Source organism: Nycticebus coucang, chromosome 15 (assembly GCF_027406575.1).
Source record: "Nycticebus coucang isolate mNycCou1 chromosome 15, mNycCou1.pri, whole genome shotgun sequence".
Classification (NCBI taxonomy): domain Eukaryota; kingdom Metazoa; phylum Chordata; class Mammalia; order Primates; family Lorisidae; genus Nycticebus; species Nycticebus coucang.
This window is the reverse complement of record NC_069794.1, coordinates 81110478-81131672: the sequence shown is the minus strand read 5'-3', so window position 1 is coordinate 81131672 and position 21195 is coordinate 81110478.

The following is a 21195-nucleotide window of genomic DNA, read 5'->3' as shown; positions in this document are numbered from 1 at the left end:
TGCAGTGAGCTACTGCACTGCACTCGAGCCTGAATGACAAAGGGAGACTGTTTAAAAAAAAAAAAAAAAAAAAAATATATATATATATATATATATATATATATACACGCACAAAGAACAAATAGAAGACTGGAAATAGAAGAAATGAAGGGAAATAAGAAATCACTGGTGGGCGGCGCCTGTGGCTCAGAGAGTAGGGCGCCGACCCCATATGCCGAGGGTGGCGGGTTCAAACCCAGCCCCGGCCAAACTGCAACAAAAAAATAGCCAGGTGCTGTGGCGGGCATCTGTAGTCCCAGCTACTCGGGAGGCTGAGGCAAGAGAATCGCTTAAGCCCAGGAGTTGGAGGTTGCTGTGAGCTGTGTGATGCCACGGCACTCTACCAAGGGCCATAAAGTGAGACTCTGTCTCTTAAAAAAAAAAAAAAGAAAGAAAGAAATCACTGGTAATGTATATAAAGTCTTCAATAGTGCTTGGCATAGGGTATGTACTCAATAAATATTATAAATGTTAGCTATTGTAATTTTATTGTTTGGGAATATTCACATTTAATGGGTAAATGGTAAATATATATACACATCTATAAATATGCACACATATTTATTTGTATAATAGATATGTATAAACAGAGAAGGGTTTAATTTTCCTAACTGCCAAAAATAATCTTTGCTTGGGAATTACTTTATTGCTGTTTGCTGCTTATTTGTTCTTCTGGACAGAGAGTTGGAAAGGAGAGTGCTAGTAGAGGTGTAGAATGGCTCATTTATTTTAGTTCTTTATTAACCAGGATTGTTCTAATCTTAGCATTGAAGCAAGTTTGGCTATTGATGAAATACCTAATTGATGAATTAAAATCACAAAGTAAGGCTGGGCACGATGGCTCATACCTGTAATCCCACAACTCTAGGAGGCCGAGAATCAGAGCTTGAGCTCAGGAGTTTGAGACCAGCCTGAACAAGCAAGAGACTCTGTCACTAGTTGGGCATTTTGGCAGGTGCCTGTAGTCCCAGCTACTTAGGAGGCTGAGGCAAGAGGATCCCTCGAGCCCAAGAGTTTGAAGTTGCTATGAACTACGATGCCGTGGCGCTCAACCCCAGGGTGACTGTGAGACTCTGTCTCCAAAAACCATCAGAAATCACAAAATACACTGTGCAGCACCACTTTCATCACAGAATACTGGAATGTTAGGAGAAGGGACTTCTCCTGGTACAATGGACTCAGAGGTGAGGGGACATGGCAAAGGGAGTCATTCTAAAACTGGATTTACCTCCATCCTCAGGCTCTGTCCAGCCTCTTATTTGTAAGGCTTTTTACTCCTCTATGGAAGCCAAGTCCATCTGACTATGCTGAGTCTGTGTGGAGCCATTACAGTTGGATGGATCCCGTGTGCTTCTCTGTTACGGAGAGGAGAGCTGCCGTTCTAAGACAACTGAATGAAAGGGGCCCTAACAAACCTCCCCTTAGCCTCTGTTGTGGCTATACAAAAATATATGGTGTTCAGCAATACAGAGGGTACTAAAAAAAGAATACACATTTTAAGAAAGGAAAAAATGTATTAAAATTATAAAATTCAAGTCATGCTTGACTTACTCAATTACAAGAGATAAAATATACAAAAGAACAAATGTTATTGACAATACATCGAGTATTACAATTTTAACACATTTTTTCCTTTCTTAAAATGTGTACACATTTTTTTTTTGGCACCCTCTCTATTTCCTCATCTTAGAATAAAGAAGTTATATTTTTGTTTTCCAAGTATAGTTTCTTAATGAGGTCTTTTAAATAGTCATGAGAATTTTTTTTTATTATATCTAGACGCAGCATTTTTAGTGAGAAGTGGTTCTTGATGAGTTCAAGTCACTTACATCACCCAGGCTGGGTTTAGTGTCTCACACCTGTAATCCTAGCACTGAGGCAGATGGATTGCTTGCGCTCAGGAGTTTGAGACCAGCCTGAGCAAGAGCAGAACCCCATCTCTACTCAAAATAGAAAAATTAGCCTGGTATGTGGCTCAGCGCCTGTAGCTCAGTGGTTGGGGCACCAGCCACATGCACCTGGGCTGGATGGAGGGTTCGAACTCAGCCCAGGCCTGCTAAACAACAATGACAACAAGAACAACAAAATAGCCGGGTGTTGTGGTGGTGCCTGTAGTCCCAGCTTGGGAGGCTGAGGCAAGAAAATTGCTTAAGCCCAAGAGTTTGAGGTTGCTGAGAGCTATGACACCACAGTACTTTACTGAGGGCAACACAGTGAGACTCTGTCTCAAAAAAAAGTTAGCCACGTGTTGTGGTGAGTGCCTGTAGTCCCAGCTACTCAAGAGGCTAAGGCAGGAAGATCACTTAAGCCCAGGAGTTTGAGGCTGCTGTGAGCTAGGCTAAGGTCATGCCACTCTAGCCTGGATAACAGAGTGAGACTCTCAAAACAAAAAACAAAAAAAAACAAACAGAATAGGTCCAGTTGTGCAGATTAGCCCCAAACCACATATGCAGAACCTAAAATGGGGCAAAGGGCTGGAGGCCCCTCAGGGACAGGATTTGGTTCCTCTTTGTATTTGTGTCTGTAGGACCAGGTGCAGCATTTGTTATATCATAGGTGATCAATAAAGTTGTTCTGACAACCAAATGAAAGAGTAAATAAGCAAATTAAATCTCTGGTTCTCTGCAAATGCCCGTCTCCACAGAACAGTGCTATCATGTGGAGACAGACATTTTTTTTGAGTTGTAGTCTCAAACTTAATGGTCTGGTGGCTACTTTGGGGAGTCCAGAAAAACCAACCGAACAAATATCCAAAAATCCTTTTCAACTTTTCTATCCTCTTCTGGTAGTCACTGCATAGCCATTTTCCACGATGAGGGGCATCCTTTGAAGTGCCCTGGGTGACTCAGGCATGCGTCTCTGCACCCCACTAACTCCTCTGAGCTGCTGACCGATTTCTCTTGCTTGCTATGGGGAGGCCAGACCAGCCAGCACATCACGTCTTTTGGACATATCTGTTGCAAAGCCCTTTTCCAAGTGTCCTGACTCAGTGGAATTCTGTATTGTATGATGTTCCCACCAAGAAAAAAATTAATGGTTAAGTTTGCTTGCTGAAATTCTGACAATTTCTAATGAAATTCTTGCCTGCCTGTTGGAATCTCAGCTTGGCTTGTGACTAAATCTGTCCATTAAGTGGTGGGAGACGCTAACATTGAGGGGTTGAGTATATGCCACTTGAGAGATGGCCCTTCTGACAACCATGTGTCATAAAACTATTTTGTGCATGTGGTCCACTAGTGGGAAAAGTCATTCCAGTGCATAGTATGTGGGTGGCGGAACTGTCGAGAGGTCATGCATAGGCATGAAATATGTGTATTTTAAGGAAGGAGCAACAGTTGGGAATGCATAAAAGACTTAGGCAGGGTACTCTTCAGAAGCCTAAAATTATGCTATGGACAAAATCTTTCTTTAGGAAGCTCAGCGCTGCTCATTTTTAGAGAGGTAAAGCCACATTTAAAGACATCTGAGATTTGATCACTGAGATCTCTTTAGGTAGGCATCAGCCATAAAACATCTTTATGTGGACCATATCTTCCTTCTCAGATACATCAGAAAAGAACATGACTTGCCTCGTAGGTCTAAAAAGAACACTCTGCTCCCCTTCTTAAAATCTTCCGTGGATGTGGTCCTGGAAAAGGGACCATCTGTGGTGCTGTTCCACCTTTGGTCTTGAATTATAGAAAGATGGATAATTTTGTCACTGAGCCAAGAGGACTGTGCCATGAGTCTTTAACATAGCAGCTACATTTCACAAAAGAAATGCTTTGGACCTGATTTTTCCTGTGATATTTTAAACATTTGCACTGGACTTTGCAGCATTCATTTCTTCTGTCCCCAAGGCACCATTGCGAGTTGGTGGGAGGAAACCCACATTAACTTCACGTAAGCCTGGGGAGAGGTCAAGTGACATATCCAGAATCACATGAGGACTCAGCATACCTGCTTGGACTGTTTCTTTTTTTCTTTTCTTTCTTTGTTTTGTTTTCTTTTTTTTTTTTTTTTGAGACAGAGCCTCAAGCTGTCGCCCTGAATAGAGTGCTATGGCATCATAGCTCACAGCAACCTCCAACTCCTGGGCTCAAGCGATTCTCCTGCCTCTGCCTCCCAAGTAGCTGGGATTACAGGCACCCATCACAATGCCCGGCTATTTTTTTTTTTATTGTCGTTGCAGCCATCATTGTTGTTTGGCAGGCCCAGGCTGGATTTGAACCCACCAGCTCGGGTATATATGGCTGGTGCCTTAGCCACTTGAGCCACAGGAGCTGAGCCCATTTTTTTTTTTTTTCAGACAGAGTCTCACTCCATCGCCCTGGATAGACTGCTGTGTGATCCAAGTTCACAGAAACCTCAAATTCCTGGGTTCAAACAATTCTCTTGCCTCAGGCTCCTTAGTAGCTGGAACTACAAGTGCCCTCCATGGTGCCAGGCTAGTTTTTTGGATTTTTAGTAGAGACTGGGTCTCATTCTTGCTCAGGCTGGTCTCAAACTCCTGAGCTCACTCAATCCTCTCACCTTGGCCTCCCAGAGTGCGATTACAGGCATGAGACACCCCTCCACCTGGTTGGACAGTTTCTTAATCAGTTGGAAGTTTGGTTATTCCAGCAGCAGGAGATATTTATTCATTTTGGAAGAATCTGTAGCCATGTTTGTAAATGGTTGGTATCTAGATTCATGGGGAAAATCCCTTAGTTTTCACTATCACAAGTCAACAAAGTGAAAATGAAAGCTTGTGGAAAAATGCCCTCAGGATAAATCTATACTTGGTTATTATTAAGCTAGAAAAGTCTATTTGGGAGGTATCTCAAGCTTTCAAAATTGATTTCATGAGCAGGTCTGTCCTTATGAACACCCTGCCCCACCCCAGATAGAATAAGACCAGGATCAAACTCGATGCAAATTTTAAATTATTCTTAGGTTTGTGTAGAAGCTGACTTTCCAAATATCTGGGTAGCCACTTTACCCAGATGCTTGTACTGCAGAAATATTAAATAGATAATGAAGGGAATATAACAGGTGATTAATGACCATCCCCCACATGCCAGCAGAGTAGAATACCATCTTTAGGCCAGTGTATGTTATTAATCAACTCTTGTCAATTTTTGCTGCTAGATTAAAAGTTTCCCTTTTTTATGTTCAGCTGTAATTGAAACTTTTATTTTTTTTTTTTGAGACAGTCTTACTTTGTCACCCACTGTAGAGAACTGTACTGTCATAGCTCACAGCAACCTCAAACTCTTGAGCTCGAGCGATTCTCTTGCCTCAGCTTCCCAAGTAGCTGGGATTACAGGCACCCACCATAATGCCCAGCTTTTTTTTAGAGATGGGGGTCTTGCTCTGGCTCAGGCTGGTCTCCAACCTGTGAGCTCAGGCAATCCACCTGTCTTGGCCTCCCAGAGTGCTGGGATTACAGGTGTGAGCAACGGCGTCCAGCCTAAAACTTCTATTTTTTCCTGAATCAAAACACTTTAACATGTGTATTTAGCTGGAATCTCCTCAGGTTTTTCTGCTCCTGTTGGGATATAAAAATTCTCTTTGCCCTTTTGGATGTTAAGCAATCCTAGTGCCCTTCATTATGAAGATCTTTTTCTATCTCCCTATCCAGCCAGCCTGATTACTCCTCTCTGAGCCTGACAGCAGATTTCTAGTTATGCTCTCTGGGGTAGTTCAGAAATCTACCCTCAACCAGTAGCCCTCGCTCTCCAACACACACAAAAAACAACTCAATCATATTCCCCAGACTAACAGGAAGAGGGACTCACTTTCCCTGTTCAGTGTGTGTCATTTGTCCTGTGTACGAAGACCCAGAGTCATGTGTCGGCCTCTTTCGCCATGTCGTAGAGCAAACTAAATTCTAAGATAGTCTTAGATGTATGTGGTGGTGAGAGCCTGTAGTCTCAGCTACTTGGAAGGCTGAGGTGGGAGGATTGTTTGAGCCTAGGAGTTTGAGGTTGCTGTGAGCTATCATGACACCACTCATAGCCTGGGCGACAGAGCAGGATTCTGTTTCAAGAAAAAGTTTCTAAGATAGTCAAAAGTTTAGTAATCATAAATTGACTTTTAAACTCTTAGGTACCTAATATGGTAATGAATGAAAACATGTCTTCCAAAAAGACATTGACCGTGACAAGGATTAGAGAAGAAAATCCTTAGATCTCTTGGCAACATGGTGATTTCTTGTTGCTCACTGACTTGTGTGGACTCCCTCTGACTGATGATAATCACAAGAGCTGCTCCTACTGGACGTACAAAGAGAGCTTAAGAGGAAGGAAAATGCCCTTTACGAGTTGAAGGTTGGAAAAAAAGCTAGGCTGGTAATAGTTTCTACAAATTTGAGATATGAAAAATTATAGACACTGACCTCAGTTACTAAAAGCCACAGGCTTGGGCTTTTTGGTCCCTTAATTGAAATTCTTGTTCAAAAAAATAAATGTGTTGGAACACAACCCTTAACAGCTCAATTTCTGAGATAATTTCATAGAGGCAGGAGAGTGAATAAACCTACATGTGTATGCACGCCAGTCAGGGAATGGAGGCTGTGAGGACAGCATTAAGGATGAGAGCCTGAGCAGGATAAAGGAGGCACACATTAGAGCAGCCCAGCAAAAGCAAGTGACTTGGCAAAGCTGTTTTTTGGGGGTCCATGGAAGTTGCATTCTTTCATTCCCTTTACCACTGCTATATGCGCCTCTCCAAGGACCTCCCCTTCTATCATCTCCCCTTTCAACCTGACACCAAGACACACCGGGGAAGGTGCACACTCCAGGGATTTCAGTCTTTTTTTTTTTTTGGTAGAGACAGTCTCACCTCATGGCCCTTGGTAGAGTGCCGTGGCCTCACACAGCTCACAACAACCTCCAACTCCTGGGGCCCAAGCGATCCTCTTGCCTCAGCCTCCCGAGCAGCTGGGACTACAGGCGCCCGCCACAACGCCCGGCTATTCCCTGGTTGCAGTTCGGCCAGGGCCGGGTTTGAACCCGCCACCCTCGGTACATGGGGCCGGCGCCCTACCGACTGAGCCACAGGCGCCGCCCAATTTCAGTCTTTAAACGTCAGTTCAGTGGGAAACAGCAGTTAAAACAAAAACGAATTCCCACAAGCTGTATTCAACCAATCACTGTTGCTTTGTATGGACTCAATTTTTTTTACCTTTATTCCACCTCTCCTCTCCAGCTACCAAAAAAAAAAGGAATAGCAAGGAATGGGTTCTTTGAGTTCTGGCAGGATTGTGCCAACATCTATTATCTGCCTTTTTTTTTTTTCTTTTTTTTTTTTGAGATAGAGTCTTGCTCTGTCTCTGAGACCAGAGTACAGTGCAACCTTGAACTCCTAGGTCCAACCAATCCACCACACCAAGCAAATTTTTCTAATTTTTGCAGAGATGGGGCTTGCAGTGGTGCTGTTTCTGGTCTTGAACTCTCTGACCTCAAGCAAGTCAGGTGCCTAGGCCTCCCAGAGTGCTAGGATCATAGGCATGAACCCCACACCCAGGTCTGATGTCTGAATTCTTATCCTGTCAGAATAGACAAGGCCAGGGGTGGTGGCTGATGCCTATAATCCTAGCACTAGGGGCGGCCGAAACTGGTAGATTGCTTGAGCTCTGGAGTTCAAGACCAGCCAGAGCAAGGGAAAGATCCTGTTTCTACTAAAAGGAGCCAGTGTTAGTAGTCCTAGCAGGTGCCTGTAGTTCCAGCTACTCAGGAGGCTAAGGCAAGAGGATCCCTCGAGCCCAAGAATTTGAGGTTGCCATGAGCTATGGTACCATGGCATTCTACCTAGGGGGACAGACTGAGACTCTGTCTCAAAAAACAAAACAAAAAGTATAGCCAGATTTTACAGTTCTAAAACTTTAAATGGTGTGATGGATAGTTCCATCTGGCTGTGGCCACTTTCAGTGGTTGCATATGTACAAACTGAAATTAAGTCCTGATGTGGCAGTTTGCACTTGTGCTCATCACAGCAACTTACCCATTGGTTAGAGTGACATCCACGATCCAAATTATTATCGTCCTATCTGCCTAATCACCAGTTGCCTGACTGAAGACTGATTTATTTTCAAATCAAATTGCTTCTTTTGCATTTCACAGCACAAAGTGAGATTCCTGGGGTTTGAATTTTTTCCCAAAGAATTTCCATTAATCCAGTTCATGTTGTCAAGAGGAAGTAATTTAGACATGGGAAATGACAAAATAAACGCAACAGAGAGTCAAAGATGATAATGGATCGAGTTTCAATAAAACAAATATTCTACAACATGAGTTATATCTGAAAATTCAGGTAAAGAAATATAATTTCAATTTCTAGGTCAAATGCACAAATATATCTGTGCAAAAGGATAGAAATAATACATTTTGTGGCATTTTCACAAAAAGTTGCCACTTTGGAGTAGAAATTAAAATTATATTTCTTTACCTAAATTTTCAGATATAACTCATTTTGTAGAATATCTGTTATATTGAAACTTCCTGTAACTTTTATTTTTTATTTTCTTGAGACAGAGTCTCAAGCTGTCACCCTGGGTAGAGTGCTGTGACGTCACAGCAACCTCAAACTCTTGTCTCTTGCCTCAGCCTCCCCAGTAGCTGGGACTATAGGCCCTCACCACAATGCTTGGCTACTTTTTATTATTGTTGTTGCCGTTGTCATTGTTGTTTTTAGCAGGCCTGGGCCGGGTTCGAACCACCAGCCCCAGTGTATGTGGCTGGTGCCCTACCCACTGAGCTATGGGTGCTGCCCTCCTGTAACTTTTATTATAAAATTGGATTTATATTTCTTTAGAACAAGTATTAGAACTAGAAAAATACAGAAAGCTCAAAAGGAATGCAGCAAACATAAAAAAAACACATACTTAAGAGTATGTTTTACTAATAAATTATTAATGGTACTACTTAAAATAAGTTACAGAATATGAATGCAAAGTAATCATTTATTTTTATATTTTGCATAATAGCTTAAAACGAAAGGTTACAAAGAACAACAAAAAGTGGAACAGGAGAGGCTCTCGGCTTCAGTAAGCTTTCTTCATAATATCCTCTAAGAAGAGAATACACTGTTGTATCTTTAAAAGTTAGCCTCTTCTGGAAGCTTCTGGTTTTAAAAATGTGTGGCTGATCTTCATCAAAGCCTGGAAGAACACAGACACTTTGAGTAAAAATTCTCAGGCTTACAGATAAAATCGCTACCTAAGTAGGGTCCGTGTAGACCCGAGTTAAGAAAGAAGTCCATCTGGCAGGAAAATAGCACAGGAGTCAGAGAGCAAACACAATCACAGCAGAGGTCACCATACAGATAACAATCAAACAGATAAGAGTTCAAAATAGTTTGTTAACATGGCCTATCTTCCCCAACTAAAAGCTCTGTGAGGGCAGAGTTTTTAATTTTGTCCACTACCATATCCTCAGCTTCTGGAACACTGTCTGGCTTATAGAGGGTGTGCCACAAATATTTGATAAGTGGATGAATAGAAGCTAAGTTTCAGAAGACGGATTTGTCCAAGGAAATAAAATTCCGCAAACATAACCACCTAAACACCACTACGCTAAGTGTCCACAAGTAGTATTGAAGGAACTGTTATCCAAGACTCTAATGTGGCTTGAGGATGCACGGTGCTAACTGCGGAGGAGGGACGGTGATGGAATCAAGGAGCAACTTTGGGCAGAAGATAGTATTCGCTGGATGGTACCGAAGGATGGTGACAGGAAAAGCATCTGAATGCTTCTGAGCTCCCTGAGAACAGGAACCACTTCTACCTAGGAATATCCGATCCCACTTCAGTGCATTTCTAGTAGGCAAGCAGTAAATATCTGTGAACTGACAAGCAGGCAGTTAGGACCTACGCAGGTGTCTGCTCAAGCTGCAGGATCAGCCTGCTGGCCAGGCCTACCTAGTCAGGGAATCGGCCTTGGATCCTTCCTTGTTCTCCACCTCAACCACTGGAATGACTGTGGCCTGTCACGGTGTGATCTGAGAATTCCTGCCCAACAATTAAATGTTAAAACGTCAATCTCTGGAGCCCTATTTGGGACTTGCTGAATCAAAATCTTGAGTGAGGGACCCAGAAACTGGCATTTTCAGCAAGTATCCAAGCACGTTTCCTACACACCAAAGTTTCAAGGGAAATTATTTTGGGTGGTTACTGTGGGCCAGAGTAGGTTTTTGCACATAATTTAATATTTATAATAATCTAGTCATAAATAGTATGACTATAACTATCTGTGTTTGAGAAATCAAGCTCTGGGAGAGTAAATAGGTTGCCTAACATCGCATAGCAAGTAACTAGTGGAAGATCCAAATTCCTGAATTTAATTCCTGAGACCACACACTCTCCTGTGTCTCCATGCATCTTAGGGAAACACAGAAAGAGGGAATCCAGCCATTGCATGGAGTTTGTCTTCAGGAAGCACACAGGGGCAGATACTTATTGTTTGAATTTGTATAAATGAGTTTCTGGAAATAAAGATTGGAGGTTTTAGTGAATCATGTGTACCTAGACAGTTTTTTTTTAACCCTGGTGTTCTGTCAGAAGCACACGTCAGGTGTGCCATGAAAAATTTTAAAGATCATTAATTCAATTATTTTCAAAAGATGTTCAAAGCACAGTTAAATATATATATATATATTTTTTTTTTTACTTTTTTGATCACCATAATTTAAGTGTGCCACAGAAATTTAACTACAGGTTCAAGTGTCCTGTGAGATAAAAAAGGTTCAAAACACTGCCCCAGCATGTCTTAAGATGTTTATGACTTTAATAATCCTTATAATGAGATTGAGTGCTGGGTGCAGGGGTTTGTCTGGACCAACACTAGAAAACTCAAGTTTGTGAGGCATGCAAATGCCTTAGCACTGACTGTCAAGGAAAAGATGGGATGGGGAGGATAGGAGGGGAGAGAATACTGTCATCCCCACACCTAACAACTAACTGCTGGCTCCAGCCACCAACCAACAACTCCACCCGGGGTGGCTAGCTCTTCTCATATTTCAAGAAGCCAAAAATCCAGCTTTCCACATGAAGTATCATGATTTTGAAACATCTATAACTAGGTCAAAAGTTTAAATATACCTTGCAAGCCAAACAGGTCTGGAAGACAAGTTCAAGCCCACAAAGCTCCAGGATGCATCCTCTGATTGATCAGGAATATACAAATTCTAGGGAATTAAGCTATATAAAGTAATCGGGATATAATTTAGTAAAAATAGGTTCATTAGAGTTTGTGCATCCTCCTTACATCCTCATTACTACTTCTAGTTAAATTTAAAAAAAAACACACATCCCATCATCTTTTGATTTTATACAGGTGTATCAGAATGGCCTGCAGGATAAATTTTTGCAAACTGAGTTGTATCTTTCTACTAACTTACAATTGTAAGGATGCCTTATTCTGGTTTGGGGGTAATCTTCAAAGGGCGCTAGCCAATACGTTTCCCTGGCTTTTCAGCTTATTGTAAAAAAAAAAAAAAAATAGCACAAACTCTCTGGGAGTTTTAGTTTTAGTAAGCACTGTAGTGCATCTGCTTTACCATAATTGTATTTAGAGTTTTTGCTAGGTGGAAATTCCCTCTACTAAAGCGTTAAAGCGGCTGTTTCTGCGTACCCTCTCTCTCTCTCTCACACACACACAAAAGACCAGATGTCGTGTGATTTACTACACAACAATGATAAATATCCTTAATCAGTAAATTTAGACCAAGTAGTCAGGTTTCGTCATTGCCATTATTTAATGATTTTTATCATGCTACTTTATGCAGAAAGGCTCTGGATTAACCAGGGAGGTTTTGTTTTTAACATTTCCAGTCTAAACAATACTCTCCTCTTCCAGTACTGGTGTGGCTTTCGGGAGTATTTTCTTATCTTTTTTTATGACAGGATTAGAAAGATCTCTCTCTGTGCCTTTATTTTTGCAACGTGCGTACATTTATTACATGCCACCAAGTAAGGCAATGCCAACCGACCACAGCAGAAATCCTCATCGTACAAATCAATGCAACGCCACCAGTTTACCCATGTTAAACGCGGCACAGACGCACCAGCACCGGTGTGAACCGATGAAAAGGCACTTACAAGGATGACCCTCCAAGATTCCTACTTTCAAGACACAACAAAAAGCCTCCAGGAATTGAAATCGGCAGATTCTAATCTCATTTATTTTCATGGCTTTTTTTTTTTTAATTGTAGTTTTCCACAGTACTGTTCAACCAAAGAGCATCAAAGGACTCTGGTGGATTTGGAGAAGAAAAGCCTCCCGTCCCGGAAGTCTGACGGCGGCGAGTTCCCGGAGCTGCGGGGACGCTGGTCTCGGGGAAGCGGCCCCAGGCGCGGAGGTTCCCGAGAGCGCCGCCCGGGGCCCTGCCGCCGCTGTCACTAACGCTGCAACTGCCGCCGCGGCCGCCAGCCCGGCCCGGGCGGTGTCGCCACCGCCACCCATGGGCTGCCGGGGGTGGGGCTGGGCGGGGCGGGCGCCTGTAGTTATTTATTTAGCAGTTTCAGGAAAGCTCCCCTGCGCTTGCGAAACCCGAAGTCGCCTTCCACACAGCCCGGCGCTTCGCGCTCGCCCACCTCGCCCCGGCTTTAGAGAAAGTGGAAAACTGGGGACGCGCGGCCGCCCTGCCCAAGCGGAGCTCCGCGCCCCGCCCTCCACTCGCTACTTTCTACCCCGCCCCTCCCCCACCTCACGCCCGCCCCGCCCCGCCCCCACCCCTTCCCGCTCCGCCCCTGCCCTCCCCTCCGCTTTCCCTCCCCGCTCCCGGGGCTGCGGTCGGCTCCCTGGTTTTAGCGTCTACAGATTTGGGCAGAATGATTTTCCAAGGCTCTCGGTCGAGAATTCGGATGGGAAAAGTTGGCTGGCAGCGCCGCCGCGCTCTCCCTCCCGCCCCGGGCTGCGCTGCCCGCCGCTCCCCTCCCGTCGGCGCCGGAAAGCCCGGGGCGGACTGAGGCCTGCGGCGCCCGCCCACAACCCGCCGCCCCGGCCGGTGCCACCGGGTTCTGCTCTTGAGATTTAGCACAGATCAGAGGGGCAGCGATACATTTTTATGTGTTGCAGATAGGAACAGGAGAGCAAAAAAGGGACTGACAGGGAAAGAGGCTGGAGGTCTGGAGAGCAGGTTCGCGCTGCTGGGCAGGTGGACGCGTTTCCTCAGGAGCAATTTCGTATTTGGTTTCAATTTTCGTATTTGGGTGTATGTAAAGCCTCCACAGTGGTGAGCTGGCCTGCTCAACAGGCCTGGGGAAGCAAAGCGGATGATATTTCTGCTGCCAGAAATGATAGCCACTTTCCGATGGCTCATGGGCAGATCCGGGGCACTCGTAGAGGGGAGGTGATTCGGGGCCGTGTACAGAGAACATAATGCCTGTTCTCCCAGGGCAGACTGGGCATGCAGTAGGCACACAGCAAAAAGTAACGAACGTGTCAGGCACCGTGCTAATACCAACAGTGCCAACTTAGTTGCATTTAATCCTCATTAACACCTGAGTCCACCTTATTCCCATTTTACAAATGAAGAGACAGGCATGGTTAGTCTAAGTGACTTGACCAGCTCTTTGTGACTGAGGACTAAAAGCTGGGACCCCCAAATTCATACTATGTATGACTTAGCATGTCATTCTGAGGGAGAACGGTTCAGCTATAGCACAAATTGAACTGACACCCTGTTTGGAGGACAGGCAGGTGAGTTTGCAGCAGGTAAGTATGTGCTCAGTGTTCTCCCAGACATGTATTTCACAGTGGGCATCATCACATTATCTTCCCCTTCAGGGTGTCACCGAGGACTTTAATTAGCCAGAGTTTCAGAATTCCTAAGACCTTCGCGAGAGTGGGAACTTTTAGAGCTATTGTCTCTGCTTAGCCTAAGTCTTCTGGTGGCTCATTAGAGAGATTCCCTGCACCCTAGGCTGGCATCCCTGTGCAAAGTTACAGGGATTATCCAACAGGATAGAAACAACACCTCAAATTCCCATCCTTCTACAAAGGAAATGTATAATAGTGGGGTGGGGAAGACCAACAAGGCAAGTTAACCCTGGATTCCTGGCCTCTGTGATATTTCCAAGGTGTTTATTGAGTAGACTTAAGGATATAGTGCCTGGGAAGTGATAGTGATGGGATATTCATGAACCAGCATGAATGTGTGTCCCTTTCCTGATTCTCCTCAGCAAATAGAAAACACATGTGGTACTGTCAGGCACCCCTGAGAGTTTTGGAAGGTTTTAAGATCCCTTTACAGATGTTTTTTGCTTCTTTTTTGAGACAGAGTCTCACTATGTTGCCCTGGGTAGAGTGCCGTGCCATGGCGTCACAGCTCACAGCAACCTCAAACTCTTGGGCTAAAGCGATTTTCTTGCATCAGCCTCCCAAGTAGCTGGGACTGCAGGTGCTGGCCACGATGCTGGCTTTTTTTTTGTTGCTGTTGTCATTGTTTAGCCGTCCTGGGCGGGGTTCGAACCCGCCAGCCTTGGTGCATGTGGCCGGCACTATAACCACTGTGCTATGAGTGCCAATCCTTCCGTTGCTACTTTTACTACTGTTTAACATCTGAATACTCGTAAGTCACCAGAATACACTCTAGTCCTCCCCACAAAAATGAGATATAAAGATTGACGAGCCCAACCCACTAAGAAAGTCAGTGGGAAGCCTGGTTCCCAAATGTAATGTCTGCACGTGTTCCAATAGAGGGAAGCGGTGTTCACGAAGCAGCAGGGCACTATGTAATGGTTCATTTGTTTTATACCTACCACAGTTGCCATATTGATGAATATTTATATTAATTTAGGAAGATCTCCTTGTGGTTCTCCATTATTTTAGATTAAGAACTGGACCCACCAAAAAGCAGGTTTGCTATACAACCTGACACCCAAGGCCTGTTTTGAGGAATGGGTGGGGAGCAGTAGGCCTGTGGCTCCTTAGGCACCATGTGAGCAAGGAAGCTGGCTTCACTTGCCATCTCCTACAACAGAAGAGACCTCTGCGGCCACACGGAATAGGCTTCTGTGGTTCCAAGCAGCTGCTCCACAATAGAATGGAGCCGTTTTCTCCAGCATGATCAACCATCCCTCGTCTTTTTTTCATGACGGCTGGAGCCAAGGCTGCCTCCAAGGAATTCCTCTACCAACTAGGGCCTGCTTTGAGGCTTTCCTTGTACTGGGGAGGGCCTCCTGGAGGGTGGCCAGCGACTCTGTTCCTGCCAGGAACCCTGAGGAGAAGAAGAGGATTAAGGGAGTGAAAATGAAGCAAAGCTTAGTGCAGTGCCTGGAGCTAGTGACCCTTGACCCTAAGTAAGAGCAATTGGCTCAGAGCTGGGTCCCCGCTTCAGAGGACTTTGCTACTCATGGGCCATCCTGCACACACTATTCACTGCCCAGGCCTGTCTTGCGGCCATGCCCTGTGCCCTAAACCTGTCCTGGTGAAGGTACCTCTGCTGGATACCATGCCCAGTGGCATTCCTAGGGAATCCAGAGGCAAGTCCAGGCTAATATGCTTGGAAAAAAACAATGGCCAAGGTACATATTCACGTTTTGATCCAGACTCTCCACAAATAATGCCTGGATCCCAGATCTGTCTCTGGGGCAGGGAAGGTTTGGGCCTGGCTGTGGCAGAACAGTGAGGGAGGTACTTTGGGTTTTCGACACTTCTTAAATCATCAGAGAGAGAGAGAGAGAGCGGGAGCAAGTGAGCTGCTCATTTTTGCATGCAGAAGCTGCCTCTGGCTCTGTCACAAGAAGATGAACTACAAGTAATAAAATCAAGATGAAGTCCTGTGTAAATCTTTCTAGCTCACAAAGATTGTCAAAAGTTGAAGTTGAAAGGGATATTAAAGACCATCTCATTCTACCTCCTCATTTTGCATCTGTAAAAACTCAGGTGCAGGGAGGGGTATTGAGAAACCTGCCATCACACAGCTTCTCTGTGGTAGGAATTGTGCCAACTCACCGTGGCTATTGCCATTACACCCGGCATCTTTTGAAAACAGTGAAGGAGAAAACAGTCCTCCCGCTTCTTCACCTCCCATGTCGTTTATTGTTTCCAGCTGTTAAAAATTGGCACTTTTTAAAGTGGGCTGCTCCACAAGTCATTAAGGGTCACTGCTGTGGAGAGTGCTGATTTAGAGGCTGGGAAACAGGCAGGTGATTGGAAGCATAATTGCCAGTCTCCTAGCTGGCACCTGGGGATTTCTGTCATTCACGTCCCTGGGTGCGTGCCCTCAGTAAATACTAACACACAGCGTCAATTGCTAACTGCAGTCATCTGTGCATTTGCCCTCCAGGTATGGAAAGCTGGAAGAAGTGTCATTTCCTAATCTAGTTGGGCTTGGATGGAAAGATGTTTTTGCCTGATGCCTTAAAAGAGTCAATAATTTGTATTTGGGACCCACATCATTCTCCATGATCTTGTAAGTCTGTGATGCCCAACCCCTGAGCCACAGATGGGTACCAGTCCATGGCCTGTTAGGAACCCGGCCACACAGCAGGAGGTAAGTGGCCTGGCAGGTAAGCAAGAGAAGCTTCATCTGTGTTTACAGCTGCTCCTCATCACTCACATCACCACCTGAGCTCCGCAGCCTGTCAGATCAGTGGCAGCATTAGATTCTCTTAGGCATTCTCTTAGCATTAGATTCTACTGTAAATTGTGCCTGGGAGGGATCTCAGTTGTGTGTTCCTTATGGAAATGTAATGCCTGATGATCTAGGTGGAGCTGAGGCAGTGATGCTAGCTCTGGGGAGCAGCCGCAAATAGAGATTATCATTAGCAGAGAGGTTGGATTGCACAGAGACCATACTAAATCAATTGCTTGCAGACTCATATCAAACCTTCCTCCCCCCAGCCTGTCCATGGAAACGTTGTCTTCCATGAAACTGGCCAAAAGTTTGTTGATTGCTGTTATAAGGAACCCGGTCGTAAAGAAAACCTCAGATTTTTTGTTTTGTCTTTGTCTTAGACCTTTTAGTTGCAAGTAATCAAATTAAGCTGGCTTACGCATTAAGGGAAATATGAGGATAAAGCAGTATCTCGTGAAGTCCAAGTGCAGATGGCCTCAAGGTAGCCTGGGAAGCTGCTAGAAACCCAGGCAGTCCACCTTCTCCTGCTCTCTTCTCTGCCTCATCTCTCTTTCTGGAATCAGCTTTCCATTCTTTTTTCTCTGTGGAGTACCTGGGTGAAAGATGATTGATCTCTCAACAACAATCACATTTTACATCTCCTCTTCTGAAGAGATTGGCTAAAGAAGACTGGCCTCAGTCCAAGACTAAATTCCCAGGAGAGAGAATTTGGCCCAGCATGGGTCAAGTTCACAGCCTGATCCCATCAAGTGTGTCCAGGATAGGGTGCCCTGAGACAGGCTTAGATGGGGACATTCATCCTCAGGGATGACCAAAGGGCAGTTCTCCAAGAAAGAAGAATAAAGTGCAGTGGGCAAACATTGATAAGCTTCAATCAATTAGTTATCAATATGGAAAAAGTGGCAATGCCCAAGTAAGGGTCCTTTTTTTTTTTTTTTTGTTTTTGAGACAGAGTCTCACTATGTTGACCTTGGTAGAGTGCTATGGCATCACAGCTCACAGCAACCTCAAACTCTTGGGCTTAAGCAATTCTCTTGCCTCAGCCTCCCAATGAGCTGGAACTATAGGTGCCTGCTATAATGCTGGGCTAGTTTTTGGTTGTAGTTGTCATTGTTGTTTGGCAGGCCCAGGCTGAGTTCAAACCCACCAGCTCTGGTGTATGTGGCTGGCACCCTAGCCACTGAGCTACGGGCACTGAGCCCCAAGTAGGGGTCTTGAAAAACAATTCAAACAACATGGAGATTTCCATTATTTACCTAACTGCCTGGGTGATAAATGATCTATCATGGAGCTGTCTCTTTTTCTACAGCAGTTTTCTTGCAATTCAACCCCTGTCCTAAACTGGGAAGGCCCATTCAGATAGTCTGAGGAGAGTCTTAATCTTTTATTTGACTAGCATCTTTTCATCCTGTTGTGATGTGTTAGGTAGATACTGAAAATGAAATAAAAATGTAATTTTAAACTTGTAGTGTTAACATATATGTATAAGCGTATATGCACACTTAACTATATTTTAGACACCAAACCTGCTTCCAAAAAGAATTTTAAGCAACATTTAATAAAAACATAGGACAAGTATGACTATGGGCTGTTAACATCAAAAAAGAAGTAAAAGGCAAGTAAAAAATGGGTTGCAGTTGAGTAGAGCTGAAGGAGACTTTAATGCCTGGCTGGAACTGATTATTAAATTTAGCTCTGAACTTTTCTGATATTCAAGGCAAATGTATATATATATGTGTGTGTATATATATATGTGTATATGTATGTATATATGTATATATATAAATCAATTGAATTTTTATTATATAAGTAATGTCTACTCCTCTGGTCCTGAAAACTCAGGGGATCCACAGATGTAAACTATTTTTATAACACGAAGACATTGTATCTTTCATTCTCATTCTCTCATGAGTATATTGTGGGTCACAACTGTATGACAGTTTTTCAGATACATGTCTAATACATTTAGGAAGGCAAAACAATAGTGCAGTAAAAAAGAAAGAAGCATGCTTCTAGATAAGGCCAGTGTCTGATGTTAGGTGAGACCCAGGACAGGAAGAAAAGTCCAGAGTTCGTAAAAGAGCAGTGCCAAAGAAAATAACCAACTTAAGATTTAAGTGGAACTTAATTTCTTTGTCAGCATAGTTGGGCTGGAAGGTCAGGACAGTATATATAAAGTTCAGGAAAATAGACAAAAATCTATAGTTTCTTTGCTGATTAATGGAGAGATGTTGGGTAGATCATGGTATCATTAGTCTGATTTGAATCTGGCTGAACAATAACTTTCCAAAAGTCTTGATAATGGATCCATTCCAAGACTGATAGAAGTCTCTACTGGCTTACAGTAGGGTTCAAACTCCAGCCACACTAGTGCAATATTATTAAAAGTGATATGCTAAAAAAATATGTTTTTGACACTAAGATAAGAGGGACAGCTTATACATTAAGATGCTAGAACCAGAGTCCAAAAACATTTTGAAAGACTGGAGCAATGTGTCAAGTTTAATAAGATAGAATTTAATAGGGAATTACTCCCCACTGGACCCATAAAAATTACCCAAAGAAGTTCAGAATGTTTAGAACCTGGCATGTTCAAATGGAATCAGAAAGAAGCAAATAGAAAAATGTAGTAAGTAGTGGTCTGGCACCGTGGCTCAGGCCAGCACTTGGGAGGCCAAGGTGGGTGGATTGCCTGAGCTTACAGGTTTAAGACCAGGCTGAGCCAGAGTGAGACCTTGTCTCTAAAAAAAAAAGCAGCCCGCTGTTGTAGCCTGTAATCCCAGCTACTTGGGAGGCTGAGGCGAGAGAATCACTTAAGCCCAGGAGTTTGAGGTTGCTGTGAGCTGTGACACCATGGTACTCTACCAAGGGTGAGACTATGTCTCAAAATAATGTACTAAGTATCTCATAACCTGAGCAAGAATCAGAATCTGTCTCTACAGAAAAACAGAAAAATTACCTGGGCGTGATGGTGCATGCTTGTAGTCCCAGCTACAAAGGAGGCTGAGGTAGGAAGATTTCTTGAGCCCAGGAGTTTGAGGTTGCAGTGAGCTATGATGACACCATTGCATTCTAGCCTGGGTAACAGAGGGAGACTCTGTCAGAAAAAAAAAAAAGTGGGCAAAAGACATGAACAGAAGCTTTTGTTTTCTTTCTTCTTCTTTTTTTTTTTTTTTTTTGGAGACAGAGCCTCAAGCTGTTGCCCTGTGTAGAGTGCTGTTACATCACAGCTCACAGCAACCTCAAACTCCTGGGCTTAAATGATTCTCTTGCCTCAGCCTCCCAAGTAACTGGGACTACAGTTGCCTGCCACAAAGCCTGGCTCTTTTTTTGTTGTTGTTGCAGTTTTGCTGGAGCTGGGTTTGAACTCGCCACCCTTGGTATATGGGGCCAGTGCCCTACTCACTGAGCCACAGGCGCCGCCCAACAGAAGCTTTTCAATGGAAAATAGACAAATGGCCAATAAACATATAAAAAAATGCTCGATGTCACTAATCATCAGGGAAATGCAAATTACAACCACAATGAGATATCACTTTACCATTGTTAGAATGGCTTTTATTAAAAAGACCAAACCAACAGATGTTGATGTGGATGCAGAGAAAAAGAAACACACAATGTTGGTGGGACTGCAAATTAGTACAGCATCTATGGAAAACAGTATGGGGACTGCTCAATCAATCCCAGTACTGAGTATCTACCCAAAGGAAAAGAAGTCATTTTATTAAAAAGACACCTGCACTCAAATGTTTATTACTGCACAATTCACAATTGCAAAGATGTGGAATCAACCCAAGTACCTATCAATTCATGAGTGGATTGACAAAATGTGGTATATGTACACCATGGAATACTACTTGGCCATAAAAAGGATGAATTTATGCTTTTCGCAAAAATTTGGATGAAACTAGTGACCATTATCCCACATGAAGTATCCCAAGAATATAAAAACAAATATCACATGTGCTTACTATTAAATACAAACTAACCAATGTGCACAGAGTAATGTAAAACTCAGTGGAAATTAAGCGGGGGTAGGATGGAATGAAGAGAGTGGGGCAAAATCCTACCCAGTGGGTACACTGAACACTATTCGGGTGATGGGCACACTTATAGCTGTGACATACACCTTACAAAAGCAATCCATGCAGCTAAAAAACATCACTACCCCCAGATACTTTGAAAAAAAAAAAATCCAAGCTGGGCATGGTGGCATACACCTGTAGTCCCAGCTACGCAGGGGGCTGAAATGGAAGGATCACTTGAGCCCAGGATTTTGAGTCCAGCCTGGGCAACATAGCAAGACCACCTCCTCATCTCTTAAAAAAAAAAAAAATGGGTTCGGTGCCTGTGGCTCAAGCGGCTAAGGTGCCAGCCACATACACCTGAGCTGGCGGGTTTGAATCCAGCCCAGGGCACCAAACAATGACCACTGCAACCAAAGGATAGCCAGGCTCTGTGGCGGGCGCCTGTAGTCCCAGCTACTTGGGAGAAGGAAGTGGGAGAATCGCTTGAGTCCAGGAGTTGAAGGATGCCACAGCACTCTACCCAGGGCGACAGCTTGAGGCTCTGTCTCAAAATAAATAAATAAATAAATAAAAATAAAATGTATTT